We start from the raw sequence: 15,245 nt of genomic DNA on the forward strand, positions 1-15,245 counted from the left end.
ATTTCAGGTGATGAGGTTGTCCTGTCTCTTGGTTGGAAGTGTTGTTATAAGTCTGACAAGTACACAAACTGTTTTTTTTTTAAATTTAGTTTTGCATGTAATTGTGTGTGTGTGTGTGTGTGTGTGTGTGTGTGTGTGTGTGTGTGTGTGTGTGTATACATCTATCAGTGCAGGTGCCTAAAGAGGTCAGAGGCGTTGTGCTTTTTATCTAGTCTAACTATTCGAAAAAAGGAAGGCTGAGGAAGAGGAGAAAGAGGGGAGGAAGAACAGAGGGGGGATGAGATGGGTGGGGAAATGGAGGTGGGAGAGGAGAAGAGGGCGGCGACAGAGGATGATGCACACTGGCCTAGGGCCTCAGGAGGTCCCATCTTTGAGCCTGAGCGTCTCCATTCTAACTGAGCAGTCGCGTGGTCCTCCGGAGGTCTGCACCTGTGCCTGGTGGAGGGCCACTTGGTCGTCTGTCTCTTCCCTTGGTTGTTCTCTCACATCACCATCTTTGCCTATGAAATGGAAGGACGAGCTCATGGCAGCCAGGAAGCCCTTGTGGGCTGTGGGGAACTCTGCCTGTGATTGGCCTCCACTCTACTTCTGCCTGGCCCAGGCCAATCCCACATCCCACCCGTGTGAGTGTGTGTGTGTGTGTGTGTGTGTGCATGCACTCATGTGTATGCAGGTGTGTGTCTGGGTATATATTCATGCATTTATATATATGTGTAGGCCAGAGGGTATTCTCTTCAAATGTTCTCTACCTTTTTTTTTTTTTTTTTTGGTTTTTTGAGACAGGGTTTCTCTGTGTAGCTTTGCACCTTTCCTGGAACTCACTTGGTAGCCCAGGCTGGCCTGGAACTCACAGAGATCCGCCTGGCTCTGCCTCCCGAGTGCTGGGATTAAAGGCGTGTGCCACCACCGCCCGGCTCTACCTTACTTTTTTGTTTGTTTGTTTGTTTGGTTTTTGAGACAGGGTTTCTCTGTGTAGTTTTGGTGCCTGTCCTGGATCTCGCTCTGTAGACCAGGCTGCCCTTGAACTCACAGAGATCCGCCTGGCTCTGCCCCCCGAGTGCTGGGATTAAAGGCGTGTGCCACCACCGGCCGGCCTTGTTTTTTTTTTTTTTTTTAATCATTCATGTTTATTGTGTTTTTTAAACCTGTTCTTCCCCAAACTGAAACAGTGCACTAAAGTAAGTTGCCATTTCTATAAAGAATGAAAGGGTGGATGCTACTTAAACAAAACAAAGCAAGACATCCATTCTTCGATTAGTTCTTCCTTTTGGACCGTTACTATCAGTCACTGACCTTAATATTACTAAAAGTATCTGACTTTTTCCCTTATACATAACTTATTGAGGTACTCTTAGAAAAAGCTGGAGTTTTTCTTTGTTTCCCACAACCTAGAATTCAGAAATTTGTAAACAGCTCTTAGGAGTGTCAACATTTTTACCAAGTTTTTCTTTTCTTTTCTTTTCCTCCCTTTCTCCCTCCCTCCCTTCCTTCCTTCCTTCCTTCCTTCCTTCCTTCCTTCCTTCCTTCCTTCCTTCCTTCCTTCCTTCCTCCTTCCTTCCTTCCTCCTTCCTTCCTTCCTCCTTCCTTCCTTCCTCCCTCCCTCCCTCCCTCCCTCTCTCTCTCTCTCTCTCTCTCTCTCTCTCTCTCTCTCTCTCTCTCTCTCTCTTTCTTTCTTTCTTTCTTTCTCTAAGGCAGTGTTTTCCTGTGTAGCACTAGCTGTCCTGGAACTCACTCTGCAGACCTGGAAGGGTGTTCTACCTTACTTTTTTTGAGACAGGCTCTCTCACTAAATCCAGAGCTCCCTGATTCAGGTAGACTGCCTGGCCAGAGAGCCCCATCGATCCCCTTGTTTCCGCTTCTCTGGGGCTAGGATCATGGGCACACACTGGTGCTCCCGGGTTTTACGTGCTGGTCTTCACACTTACACAGGACTCAATTTACTGACTAAGCCATCTCCCCGGTCCTGACCAATCCTCAAAGCACACTTGTGGATGCTGTCTAAAGTGTATACCGCATTCTAGACCATTGTGTAGAACTACGTCTGCTTCTCTCTTGTGCCCAGCTCTTCTACCCCAGTAAGCCTGACTCAGAGTTCCTCCAGGATCTCTCAGGGTCCTCCCTGCCTGCTTCCATGTACAAGAGCAAGGCCTTGGATAAGAATGTAGAGAACCATATTTTAAATGTTATTTAGAGTCTCCGGGTCCATGTTCAGTTCTAGAAAGTAGTAACTGAGCAGAGGGATGTGGAGTCAGCACAAGGCTTTCTCCTGATGTCAGCCAGGCTCCTTCTCGGCAGAGGGAAGTGTATGTAAAGGAACAGACTTGCAGGACCATGGCTGGGTGCGTCATTCTGGGATCTGCAGGGCAGGCCAGAAAGCTGCAGACTCTGAGGCAGGATTCTTTTTTCCTTAGGTAAATCTCCCTGAGGAAGTGTCTGTTTTGCTCCTCAGGCCTTCAACTACTTGGGTGAGGCCTACAAGGACACTCTTCTTTGCATAATTATGGACAGTAGCTACAAACTACATCTGCAGAATGCCATCAGGCAATGTCTAGAGTCGCGGCTGAGTAAGTAGGGCTGCAGCCTGGCCAGGTTGACACATAGACTAGCCTGCCCCTCCCCAAAGGGGATCATTCCCTCTGTCTTTGATGTCCCTGCAGGAGCAATTTCCCCAGGACCCCATTTCCATTGACTTCTTGGAGGCTACTTAGGCTGCCCAACTGCCTCTGCCAGTCCAAGAATCCTTCAGGGCACAAGAGTTGGGGGCCCATTCTCTCCTCAGCTCGTGGGAAGGGGTAGCTTATCCAGGCTCTAGAATTCCAGTCTGGGCACACCCCTGAGGTGTCTGGAGGGCTCTACGGGAGCCCCTGTGGAGGCCCGATGGGAGGCCATGGGGACCCACAGGAAGCTGACAGCTGTTCATGGCTAGCTCTGTCTCAGCCCCACAAGCACGTTTTCTCTCTTCCCTCCCACAGGCAACCGCATCACTTCCCTCCTTCCACTCTTTCTTTTTTTTTTTTTTTTTGGTTTTTCGAGACAGGGTTTCTCTGTGTAGCTTTGCGCCTTTTCCTGGAACTCACTTGGTAGCCCAGGCTGGCCTCGAACTCACAGAGATCCGCCTGGCTCTGCCTCCCGAGTGCTGGGATTAAAGGCGTGCGCCACCACTGCCCGGTGTCCCTCCTTCCACTCTTACCTACTCTTCCCCCAGAGTCCCTGTTCCTGCTGCCTGTAGCTCTCACCCCACCCCTAGCCCCAAGGATACCTGCTCTGGCCAATCCGAAAGGATACAAGCACAGTCAATTTGGGACAAATGTGAACACAGTTCAAGGTTCAGGCTGTCTCAGTCATGGTCATCTCTCCTATGTGATCCTGGGCGCACTGCAGGCGTCCGGCTTCTCCTGTGCGTCTGTCCTTGAAGAAGCCAGCCTTCCTTAAATGGCTGAGGGCTGCAGACTCGGGTCATGGGTCCCCCCCAAGGCTCCCAGTTCATATCTGAAAGGCACCCTGGCCAGATGCTTGGCCTGCCTCTAGGGACCTTTCCCCAGCTATGGAACTTCTGTCTTGGCTGCTTCTGGGGTTCCAGACCCCATAACTGGGCGAAAGCAAAGAGTCTTATGAAAGAGACTAGAGAAGACACCGAGCCTTTATTGTGCAGCTTAGATGTCACTTCCAGGGGGATGAGTGAAGTCACTTTCCCAAGAGGGGAAAAAAAAAAGGTGCTTTGGGAGAGAGCCTGCACACACCCACCTGCACAGTGAGCTAGGGTTTAGCTCTGTCTCTCAGCCCACCTACTGAGTACCTGTCACTTCGGCTGGGCTTGATCCACACTGGCTTGGGTGGCCATAGCTTGGACTCGACTCCACACTGCCAGTGTACACAGACACACTGGCGAGGTCACCCAGAGTCCCAGTCTGGGAGGTCCCAGGGACATAGGGAAGCTCCGCTCTTCGTTCCGAGTCGAGTGTTTGCTTTGTTTTGTTGTTGTTGTTTTTTTAAACCAGATGCAAGACTTGCTAGTGACCATAGTTGGTGTGGTGGGGAACTCAACACAGAGGGTGTTTTCAGGAGCGCGGCGCTGGCACCTGCCCAGGGAGCCACAGCTGGGGGGGCCAGCATCTGTCCAGGGAGCCACAGCTGGGAGGGCCAGCATCTGTGCAGGGAGCCACAGCTGGGAGGGCCAGCATCTGTCCAGGGAGCCACAGCTGGGGGGGCCAGCATCTGTCCAGGGAGCCACAACTGGGAGGGCCAGAATCTGTCCAGGGAGCCACAGCTGGGAGGGCCAGCATCTGTGCAGGGAGCCACAGCTGGGGGAGCCAGCACCTGTCCAGGGAGCCACAGCTGGGGGAGCCAGCATCTGTCCAGGGAACCACAGCTGGAGCCTATATTTGACCCACAGACATGAGCTTCTTATCAGCTCCATGCCTTTAACTCATTGGCACTAAACCCGGTGAAGCCCCCTTCTTTGTCATGAGAACTTTCTGAAGACCTATTCTAGGACCTTGAACCTGTCCCTGCAGCTCAGGGCAGATGGACACGAGGACCTGGCTAACATGAACTCTCGCCACTGTGCCCCATGGCTTCCCAAAGGTATCCCACATCCCTGTCAAGATTGGGACAGAGTGAGACAAGAAACACGAACATCCACCAGAAAAGCCTATCCTCAAGATCACCCCAGGCATCCCACACAAGCTACAGACTGCAAAAGCTACCAAGGAGGCTGCTTGCTGCCACTGCATATTGCCAGAAGGTGAAGAACCCGGCTACCTTCACTGGTTGCAGAGTCACTATCACTGTAGTAGAAATAAGAAGCTAGCTGTGCCTAGTGGGAAGACATTACAAGCCCACCTCTAAGAAGAAATGCTTCTGATCTGATGCCCTGCCCCCAACGCCCTTTAAAAGACAAGATCTTACTCTGTAACTGTAGCAGTCCAAGCTGGTCTGGAACTCTTGATGGTCTTCCAGCCTCAGCCTCCCGAGTGTTAAGGTTACAAGCACAAACCACCAAACTTAGCTTGTCTCCCTTTTCTCTTTCTTTCTTTTACTGTGGTACTGAGGACCGAACACAGTGTCTTATGAATGTGTCCCACCAAGCCACTGTCCAGACCTGCCACACCCTTTTCCTACTGCCTCACTCACTGTGTCATGACAGATTTGCAGATGAGACTGCCACAGGTGACAAGTGACAGAGACTGGTCTTTGTGGCGCTGCAGCCCTCTTTCCTGTGAGCCATGCCCCAGCCTCTCTGCAGAAACTTCTCCAAACCCCTTAAAAGAGATCTTAATTCTCGGGGAGACAGGCACCTACCACAAACTCATAACTAGAATTTGAATTCATCCTGGGGAATTGACCATGAATGACATTCTCCACGAATAAAACCCTGGCTCCTTGCAAACCAACCACCTAGAATAGCCACTGGGTCCTGGGCAAGAGCATTAACCCTTCACAGTAGGTAGAGGTGCTCTCTGGGAGCTCTGCCTTCTCACAGGGTATGATCATGCCTGAGGGGGGCTGGGCAGGAAGGTCACTGTCCGAGGCATCTGCAGCCCCTCTGTGTGCTCCCCTCCCCTCTGGCCTCTCTAGCTTGCACTCAGCCCAGGCAAATGGAGTTGTGTATCAATACAGCCCAGTTGGTGCCCAAGTGAGCACACTCATTTCCAGAAGCCAAAAAAGTGGTGTTGATGACAGTATCCCTGGGTTGGTCTCCCTTAGGACAGAGCACTGTTTGGGGCACCCTCAGCCAGGCTGGCTCTGCATGGGCAATGGTGTTTAATTGCATCTGGTACAGCTTACCCAGGGTGGCGGGCAGAGAGTAGAGTCAGTCAGCTGGCGGTGGCCAGCCACTCTTGGGAGCTACTGTTCCACACTTCTGTCCTCTCCATAGAAGGACTCTTTCTTGGAAGTTCATTATTTTTTCCAAATAATCCCAAGGGGCAGCTCCTAACTACTGCCCTTTTGCAATGAGCAAACCGAGAATCAAATGCTTAAGTAACTCGTCTTTAGGTCACAGGGCTGGTGACCCAAGGAGCTGGGCTTTGAACCCTGGGATTCTGGCTCCAAGGCAGGCCACCTCCACATTCCTGGGCCTCTGTTTCTTCATCTATAAAGTGGAAGATAAGGTTGCCTCCCTTCCCAGTTCCTGGGTGAGTTACAACATCTCTCACAAGCCTGCTCAGCTGCCAGTCCCAGAAACAGGACCCTGCCTGGCAATGCTCCGAAGTGCCACCCTATCCTGGGACAGGGAAGGGCAGGGCATGCTGTGTTCCTCACAATGTGTCACAGGACAAGGTCCCTCTCCCTCTGGATATGGGGCACTGTGAGAGGTGGACTGCCTCTGCCTAGTGGAGGTTCCTTCTATCCAGGGCCTGGTGCCTTCAGAAGGAAGCCAGGCTCATGGGTAAGCTGGGTGCTGGACTCACACATTATGACCAGTGATTGTTCAAAGGATGAAGGGCCCTCACTGGGATGGCTCAGGGCCAGTGTTGTGCTCAGCAGCGATTGTGGAGACTAGCTACCACACACTTCCTGGGATGAGGTCCTCCTAGGGACCACAAGAATGGAGTCAAGTGGCTCCAAGCACAGGCTTTGGATTCCGAAACCAGAGAGGACTCCTAATTCCACCACCAACCAGTTAAGTGAGTTGAGGCAAGTTACCTGGCCTCTCTGAGCTTGTTTTTCTTATCAATAAAATGGGGGTGAATTTCAGGATGTTGAGGAAAGTTTTGTTTGGCTGCTGATTCTTGGAAAAGTTTTATAATCCCTTAATTATGAATGATGGTAGGATACCAGATAAACACAACCATCTCTGAATACCTGCCATGTGCAGAAGGTATGTGAACACCTGCCATGTGCAGAAGGTATGTGAACACCTGCCATGTGCAGAAGGTATGTGAACACCTGCCATGTGCAGAAGGTATGTGAACACCTGCCATGTGCAGAAGGTATGTGAACACCTGCCATGTGCAGAAGGTATGTGAACCCTGCCATGTGCAGAAGGTATGTGAACACCTGCCATGTGCAGAAGGTATGTGAACACCTGCCATGTGCAGAAGGTATGTGAACACCTGCCATGTGCAGAAGGTATGTGAACACCTGCCATGTGCAGAAGGTATGTGAATATCTGCTATGTAGCACAGCCCAGGTGTTCCACGGCAGTCATGTGTGTATAAGTCTGTGTCTGCACCCACGCCTTACTAGAGAGAACACTGGCTGACTTCAGAAAGGACAACCACCTAGGATCTAGTGGGGTCACGCTGGGTTAGTGTTGAGCAGAGGCCTTTTGTTGGATTTTGAATTTTGCATCAGATGACTCTGTGTCTCTGTTCTAGATCCAATACTTATATTAAGACTAGCCTTAGTGGATGTTGGAGAGATGGCCGGTAAGAACATTTTCTGGGCAAACATGAAAGCCTGACTTCAGATCCTCAGCTCCCTGTAAAAAGCCTGTCACCATCTGGCTCACTTGCAAACCCAGGACTGTGGGAGGAGGAGACAGGAGGATCCCAAGGGCTTGCAAGTTCACTAGCCAGCTCCAGGTTTGGTGACAGTATTTCAAGGGAATAAGGCAGACGGTGGCAGAGCAGGACACTTGACATTCTCCCTGTGCAGCCCCCTACCCCCATGTAATATACCACACACATACACTGTATATTTATTCTTACACACAAATAAACAAGTAAATAAATAAATATTAGCCTTAGCGACTTATCATTTGACCTTTAATGTGACCTGCCAGGGAGCTTGATCTCCACGCATTTGACAGAGAAAGGTGACATGATTTGTTTGGGGTGACAAAGCAGGGACTTGGATCCTGAGTGGCTCCCTGATGACGCTGTCCCTGGAGGGCTCTGCTGGAGAGGAGGAGCCTCAGGGCCCTGCCCACTGGCCTTAGGGAGGCGTGACCCTAGTCCTGGATCTGCGTCGCAGGTTTCACAGGCTGCGTCGGTGTCGGAGAACTTGCCCCATGGGCCTCAGCTCTGCAGGGGGGAAGAAATAAAAATAGCCAGGGAGAGAGGCCAGTGGCTGGGCTGTGGACAGAGCGCATGCCTTTCGCATGACTCTCTTTGGCCTGCCCTGAGAGGTCCTGGGTGCCAGGCCCTAGGCTGGGCCCCAGAAGGCAAAGCCCAGCGGGCAGGGCCCCGCCTACGGGGCGAGGCAAAATCTCCTGAGCCGCAGAAAGATTTGTGTGAGACCTCTCACCCGCTCCCTCCTCCCAACATGAAAGCTTCCAGAAGAGTCACGTTGGAGAAAACAGTAGTTAAGCAGAGGTGCCGGGGCCTTCCAGGAAGTGGCTAAGGCTGAACAGAGTGACAAACGTGGCCCTGGAGAGGAAAGGCAGCGGCCGGGGCCACATGGGGCCAGTGGGCAGGCTGCATAGTCCTGGCTGGGAGCCAACAGTTTCAGGACTATGGGTCAGTGGGGAGCCAAGGGAGGTTAAGGTGCAGGGGGTGTGACATGATCGCATCATCCTAAGATCCAGTTATCTTAACCTCCACCGGATACCTCCCTTTTGCCACCTGAGTTCCTGGGAGTGGGAAGGAAGGAGGGCGGGAAACGGGGTGGGGGGCGGTGTCACGATTCTGGATACTTGCATGCTTTTTTGTTTTGTTTTGTTTTGTTTTGTTTTGTTTTCAACACATGCTTGTTCAGTGGTCGGCTTCTGAGGGCCTCAAACTAAGATACCTTATCTTGGGCTCAGAAGGTCTCTGCAGATCAGTGAAGGAAGGGGTCAGCAAGACACACAATAGACTGAGCTACTTAAGACAGTGCAGAGTGGGGTCTCTGTAGCTATAAGAACCAGAGCCCACTGTCCTCTTACAAATGAGGTAGTGCAGGGCAGATGGAGATGCTGGGAAGGAGGCTGAGAAGCTTTTTTTGGCCCTGGGATTAGCCTTTGTTGGCTACAGAATGAACAAATAATTGTGAGCAGTGAATGAGAGAATATCAGGTGATGAGCAAATATCTCCTATGGACCCCCGTCACCAAGAGTGTACAGGGTGTGTGTGGCAGGAATCTAGGATTTAGTTCTGGAATGCTAGTCACTGAGAAATTTTGTCACTATATAATCAAAATGGAAGAACTTTTCAAATGGCAGGCATTTCTGACTCTTGTTTCCACAGAGAGGTGGAGAAGGAGGGCAGATGTCCATGCAGCTCCTTCCTGTTGGATGAGGTCAGCAACCTCCTCAGGAGGCTCTTGGGTCAGATTACACATGGACATTTGAAGGAGGAAGCTGTGAGAGGGAAAAGTCCTCCCACAATGGCCTCCAAGCCTTCTAATATCTGTCTAGTTGCTGAACATTCTCCCCGGGAGAGCTGATTCCCTGAAATCACTCAGAGGGATATCCAGTCAGTATGACTGCGCCTGGTTGACAAAGGGGGAATTGAGGCCTTTAGGGTCTCCACTTTTGCTGATTCACCTTCGATCAATGAAACCCTGACATATGGAGTTAGGTTGTCACTGGACTACCTGAGTGTCGATGGACTGTAAATGAGAGCAGATAAAATTAAGACAGTAGTTGAGTACACGAGGTCCAGAGATTAATAGATCTAGGTTATAACATATTAAACCTATTTTTACTATGACATCCAGGTTTCCAGCTATTCACCAATGGGGTGGTGGTATTTAGTGGAGTTTTTAGACCTTATGAAGCAAAGGAGATAAGCACAGAATTATCGGAAATAATATGAACAGAGAGCAGTGTGTCAGGAAAAATAAGAGACTCCTTTAACTTAATTATAGCTTGGGTGGCTGTGCCTATTCCACCCAGCACGTCAGCGGCCCATATGGAGGCCGGTAAAGCCTTTCCATTGTTCATTTGCTTTATATTGTTTTCAAGTGCTTTAACTTTGGTTGTGCTTTCCTGCTGGGTGTTTAAAACCAGGCAGGTGGCCAAAATCACTTCCCCTCTCCTATCAGGGCCAGCTGAGGGTCTGGTCCTCAGGGCCACTGGGGCTTGGGCAGAGCCTCTGCCTCGGGCCTTCCTGTTCCCAGTTGTTTCATCTGTGTAAGGGTTAGTCAAGGGCTCTTCTTGGCCATGGCTTTGGTTGGAAACTCGGAGGAAAACGTCTCCTCGATGTTGGCCTTTCTCTTTGTAGAATGGGTACTGGTAAAGTCCACGTGGTGGGGTCTCCAGGGTCTTCCTGAACAAGATGACAGGTAACTCATCAGGGCTAACCCGGGACCTACCTGATCTTGGGAGGTAAGGAGTAAAATGTTGTCCCTTTTAATTCCTCTGTCTACTTTAGTATAGGCCTCTGAATATAGTTGGGGAAACCCCAGAAAGTCAGCTACACTCATCTGGTACTTTTAACTACAATGTAATGTAGAGATAAAGCTTAGATGGTGAATTTTAAGAATAAATTTTGGGGTTTTTTTGGAAATTTTTTTTATTTGTTTGTTTTCTAGACAGGGTTTCTCTGTGTAGTCCTGGCTGTCCTGGAACTCACTCTGAAGACCAGGTTGGCCTTAAACTTAAAGAGATCTGCCTGCCTCTGCCTCCTGAGTGCTGGGATTAAAGGCATGTGCCACCATGTCTGGCTACATTTTGTTTTTTTTTTTGAGTCTGTACTTGTGTTACCAAGAACAGATCAATAACTTAAGAGAACTATTAATTTAAATAGAGTCTTGATTGAACTTTGACCTTAGAAAAGCTTTCACGATTTGCTTAGGTGTTCCAGCTTTCTTTTCTGTTCTGGAAAAACATCCAGCCATCTCAAGAAAAAGTCTAACCCCACAGAAATCATGGGGTCTGGTGTCCCCTCCTTAATCTGACATGGGAAATAAATGGACCTCATTACATGACAATAGAGACACCCAGGAAACATCTGTAAGTATAGAACAAGGCAGCTGGGGTGGGGGTGGGGGCTTAGATCAGCATGATGGAGTAGTGCCCATTGGGAGAAAGTGTTTGTTTGGTAAGTCAAATGGGTCCAGAAATGTGATGACAGGGCAGAAAAGCATTTCTGTGAGCCTCAGTTTACGTTTGGAAACGGGTGAACCTGTAGATAAGCATAGTGAACAGTGAATAGGGGTCCAGAAGAATCCAGATGCTTCTCGGGGTGAAGGGAAGGAAGAGCAGAGGTTCTGGTTAAGTCAAGAGCCCAAAAAGGAGGGGCCAGAACCCCAAAAATAAAGTAAAGAGCCTGGTAAAGAGGAGAGTTAGAGCTCAGGGAGGGTGCCGGAATCCCCATGGTAGGACTAAACCTGGAGAGGTCCCCAGAACCTCAATAGAATGTGAGGTTAGTGAGGGGAAAAAAAGGGACCATGAGGGTGAGGGGAGGCACAGCTGTAGACAGATGGGCAGGAACTCTGAGGGCACAAAGGATGAATAGAAGAGTTAATGACAGAACAGGTATCAGGGAGGGGGTGTCTATAATACTTAAATTTTTCCTTTAGAGGAGGCCTTAAGAAAAGCATCAGAGAATAAGTATAGATTTTAAGAGGGCTGTAGCGGATTTCTTTAAAGTTAATGTCCTTTAATAGTTTTCGAGCTTTGGTTGCAAAATGTTGTCATAAACATGGAAGGGTAATAGACTGGCTATTAAAAAGTATTAAAATAGTCCAGGACAATTTTGGCTTTGAACCTGTAACATTTTAACTCTCTACACTCATCATCGAAGTTTTGGTGACACGGATGTTGCTTGTTGATGGTTTAGCCTAACTGTAGCCTAGAAATGGTATATTTGTTATGAACGTCGTAAAATGGTTACATTTTAAAGAAGCAAAGACAGAAGATGAAGGAGACAGGTGTCCTAACTTAGAAGGGTTTAAATATAGATGCTCCCAAAATGGTTTAATTAAGGTAGGATGCCTGGGTAAACACACATTTATTTATTTATTCCAGAAAGATCTAAAATTGTTCTTACTTGTGGTCTTATCAGAATCAAGATCAGTAATTATTGTCACTGAGGAACAACCTGGAAAAAGTTAAGTATCATGTAAACATTGCAGGATTACAAAGTATAAAGTACAGCCCCTTTCCTTTAGGATGGAGGGAGTCACAGTTTATTAGCAGCAATAAAGAACGTAACTAAGGCTCAGCATTGAGGGGAGTCCCCAGTCCTCTCACCGAGACAGCAAGAAGACTGAAGATGGACTTAACATTTCAGAAGGGCTGAGAATTCAGGACTTGCCTTGGTCTAAAAGTCTGGGGGAACTGCAGGTGGAGTTGGGGTGGGCGTTTTTTCCCCCAGAAGGCAGGTCTGGTCCAGGAGCCCACTGTGGAAGGGAATTGCCACTGCAGAGTTGGGTGGGCTTGGTGGGTGGCAGTGGGTGAGTGTAGAGGATGGGGAAGCTGAAAGAAATGGGGAGATTGGGCAAAGATGCTTTCAGAGGGGAGGTGAGTGCTGGACACAAGGATACAAGCCACCCACATACCAGAGTGGGAGAAGAAGTCAGAGCACACAGAGAATCCGAGACTCCTTATCTGATTAGAGCAGGGAATTTGGGTTAGGCATGGTGAGGTTTTCCGATGGGAACAGTAATGGCTGTTTCCTAGGCTGACAGCCCTGGGGGTGGGTACAGGCCTGACACCGTACATAAAGGAAAGATGACTGAACCCTAAGTGCCCTGTCATGCTGTGCTGGGAGAAACATAGAATTTTGCCGAAGAAAGAGAACCTGGGTGTCCCTTGGAGAAGCTGGGACTGGGAGGGCAGGGAGGTGGGTTAGGAAGCAGGTTTTGCTAGGGAGGAAATCTATGCAGGGCAGTTGCTGTTATGCAGCTGGCCTCAGAAAAGAGCCTTTCTTGGAGGCATAGATCTTCATAGCAGGTTTTGGAATGCCACATATAGTTACAGAGAAGGCAGTTGTGTGGGGTGAGAAAGAATGTGAGCAGGGCAAATTAGGAGGACCAGGTCTAGGAGACTGATGCAGAAAGAGGACCCAAGGGGCAGAGGAGGGGAGCAGAAGGGTGGAAGCAGGGCCAGCCAGATAAAGGCTGGAATGCAGGCAAGTTTGGACCATATTCCACCGTGTTAATGTGAGGTCCTTTTAAACATTTTTTTTTTTTTTTTTTGGTTTTTCGAGACAGGGTTTCTCTGTGTAGCTTTGCGCCTTTCCTGGAACTCACTTGGTAGTCCAGGCTGGCCTCGAACTCACAGAGATCCGCCTGGCTCTGCCTCTCGAGTGCTGGGATTAAAGGCGAGGTCCTTTTAAATCTGAAAGTCAAACATGTTGCCCTCTGACCAGTGGTAGCCATGATGTGTACTGTTGCCAGGACAGCTGAAATGGAAAGATTTGGCGGGGACATGCCAAAAAGCCTGTAGGTAGTTAGAGGATTGCTGGCCCATGGCTGTGAGGAGGGGTGAGGAAGGAAATTCTTCCAGGCAGAAAACAGGCCTAAAGGAAGAGAGCTATCCCCTAACCAATGGTTTGGTTCAGTAAGACCTTCCAGAGAACAGAGATGTCTCTAATGGATCCCTCAAGGAAGACCACAGTTCCATCTAGGAGAAGCTTTCCATCCATTACTGGGGTTTCCGAGAAGTCTCCCTGGCAAATTTCAGAAAAAGAATTTCCAAGAAGGAAAGGAAATCTCAAAACTCACACAAAGTCAGAACAACTGATGGGGGCGCGGGTGTATAGATTGCAATAGAAAGATTGTCCCTTGGAGTCACTCAAGGAGATAGGTGGGCACAAGAATCAGAGGGGGAAATGAGGGTGAGGGGAAAAGAATCAGGGGACCCTTGTTGGAGAGTCTACATGCCAACTCCCTGTACAGACCACCATATGGAAGTTCAGCACGAAGGAAAGAAAGGCAAGGGAACCAGTGACTTCAAGCAGTGCAGACTTTAATTTGTGGGTAGGGGTGCTGTGGGATGTTCTGTATGTTAAATGTGTTGCTCTGATTGGTTAATAAATAAAACACTGATTGGCCAGTAGCCAGGCAGGCAGTATAGGCGGGACAAGGAGAGAGGAGAATTCTGGGAAGTGGAAGGCTGAGTCAGAGAGACGCTGCCAGCCGCCGCCATGACAAGAAACATGTAAAAGATACCGGTAAGCCACAAGCCATGTGACAACTTATAGACTAATAGAAAAGGGTTAATTTAAGATATAAGAACTAGATAACAAGAAGCCTGCTGTGGCCATACAGTTTATAAGCCATATAAGTCTCTGTGTGTTTACTTGGTTGGGTTTGAACAGCTGTGGGCCTGGCAGATGAGAGAGATTTGTCCTGACCGTGGGCCAAGCAGGACAGGGGAAAACTCTAGCAACAGTAGGGGTGACTGCAAAGGGAGTGTGGTGGTTTGAATGAGAACAACCCTTCCATCACAGGCTCATATATTTGAATATTAGGCCCCCAGTTGGTGGAACTGTTTGGGAAGGATTAGGAGGTGTGGCTTTGTTGAAGGAGATGTGTCACTAAGGGTGGGCTTTGAGATTTCAAAAGCCCCCACCGTTCCCATTTTGCCCTCTGCTCCTACTTGTGAGTAAGGATGCAAGCTCTCAGCTACTGCTCTGGTGCCATGGCTGCCTACCTGCTGCCGTGATTCCCGACATGATGGCTGTGGACTCACTCTCTAAAACTGTAAGCAAACCCCCTAATAACTGCTTGCTTTTATAAGTTGCCTTGGTCATAGTGTTTTTGTCACGGCAATAGAAAAGTAACTAAGATGTAAGGGCAGCTGTAAGAATCAGAATGAGAGCACATCATCTCCTTACAAATAAGGTAACTGTAGGGCAGAAGGGGGTGCAGGGCAGGGGACTGAAAAGCTTCCCCTTTGGGCTTGAGATTGGCCTTTGCTCCAAATGAACAAAGAATGATCGATCATTAGTGAGTGAAGGACTGTCAGGTGATGGGTAAGCATCTCCTATGGCCAGTCATCATCAAGAGTCCTTAGGGAGTGTGTGGTAGGAATCTAGACTTTAGTTCTGGAAAGCAAATTACTGTGGTTCCCAGGAATTGTCACTATTTAATGCAAATAGAGGCAACCAATCTTTACAGACGGGCCTAGGTTCCAATCCTGCCTCTGTCACTTTCTTGCTTTGTGCCTTTGAGCATCTTGCCGGTCTCTTTCAGAATCTGCTTCCTCATCTTGCAAAAGGTGAGGGCCCTAGTGATCCCTAAGCAGGCCAGAGAGTTGTTGGGTGTAAATCCCTTTACACACAGTAGGTGCTCAGGAAACCAGAGTGTCACATCACACAGAGAGGTGACTGAGTCGGGCTCTCCTGCCTTCTCCAGTGCGGAAAGTCCATCTGTCCCCTGAGCTGTCAGTCCTCCTAGGGACAAAAGAAGCTTGTTTTGTTTCCCGA

General features: G+C 49.2%; 1 pseudogene; it reads right to left on the minus strand.

The window, feature by feature from the left end:
• Positions 1 to 4,649: 4,649 nt before the first annotated feature.
• Positions 4,650 to 4,776, minus strand: LOC128109180 (uncharacterized; annotated as a pseudogene).
• Between the last annotated feature and the right edge of the window lie 10,469 nt (positions 4,777 to 15,245).

The sequence above is a fragment of the Peromyscus californicus genome, unplaced genomic scaffold (assembly GCF_007827085.1).
Source record: "Peromyscus californicus insignis strain IS unplaced genomic scaffold, ASM782708v3 Scaffold_13__1_contigs__length_99412109, whole genome shotgun sequence".
NCBI classification, from domain to species: Eukaryota; Metazoa; Chordata; class Mammalia; order Rodentia; family Cricetidae; genus Peromyscus; species Peromyscus californicus.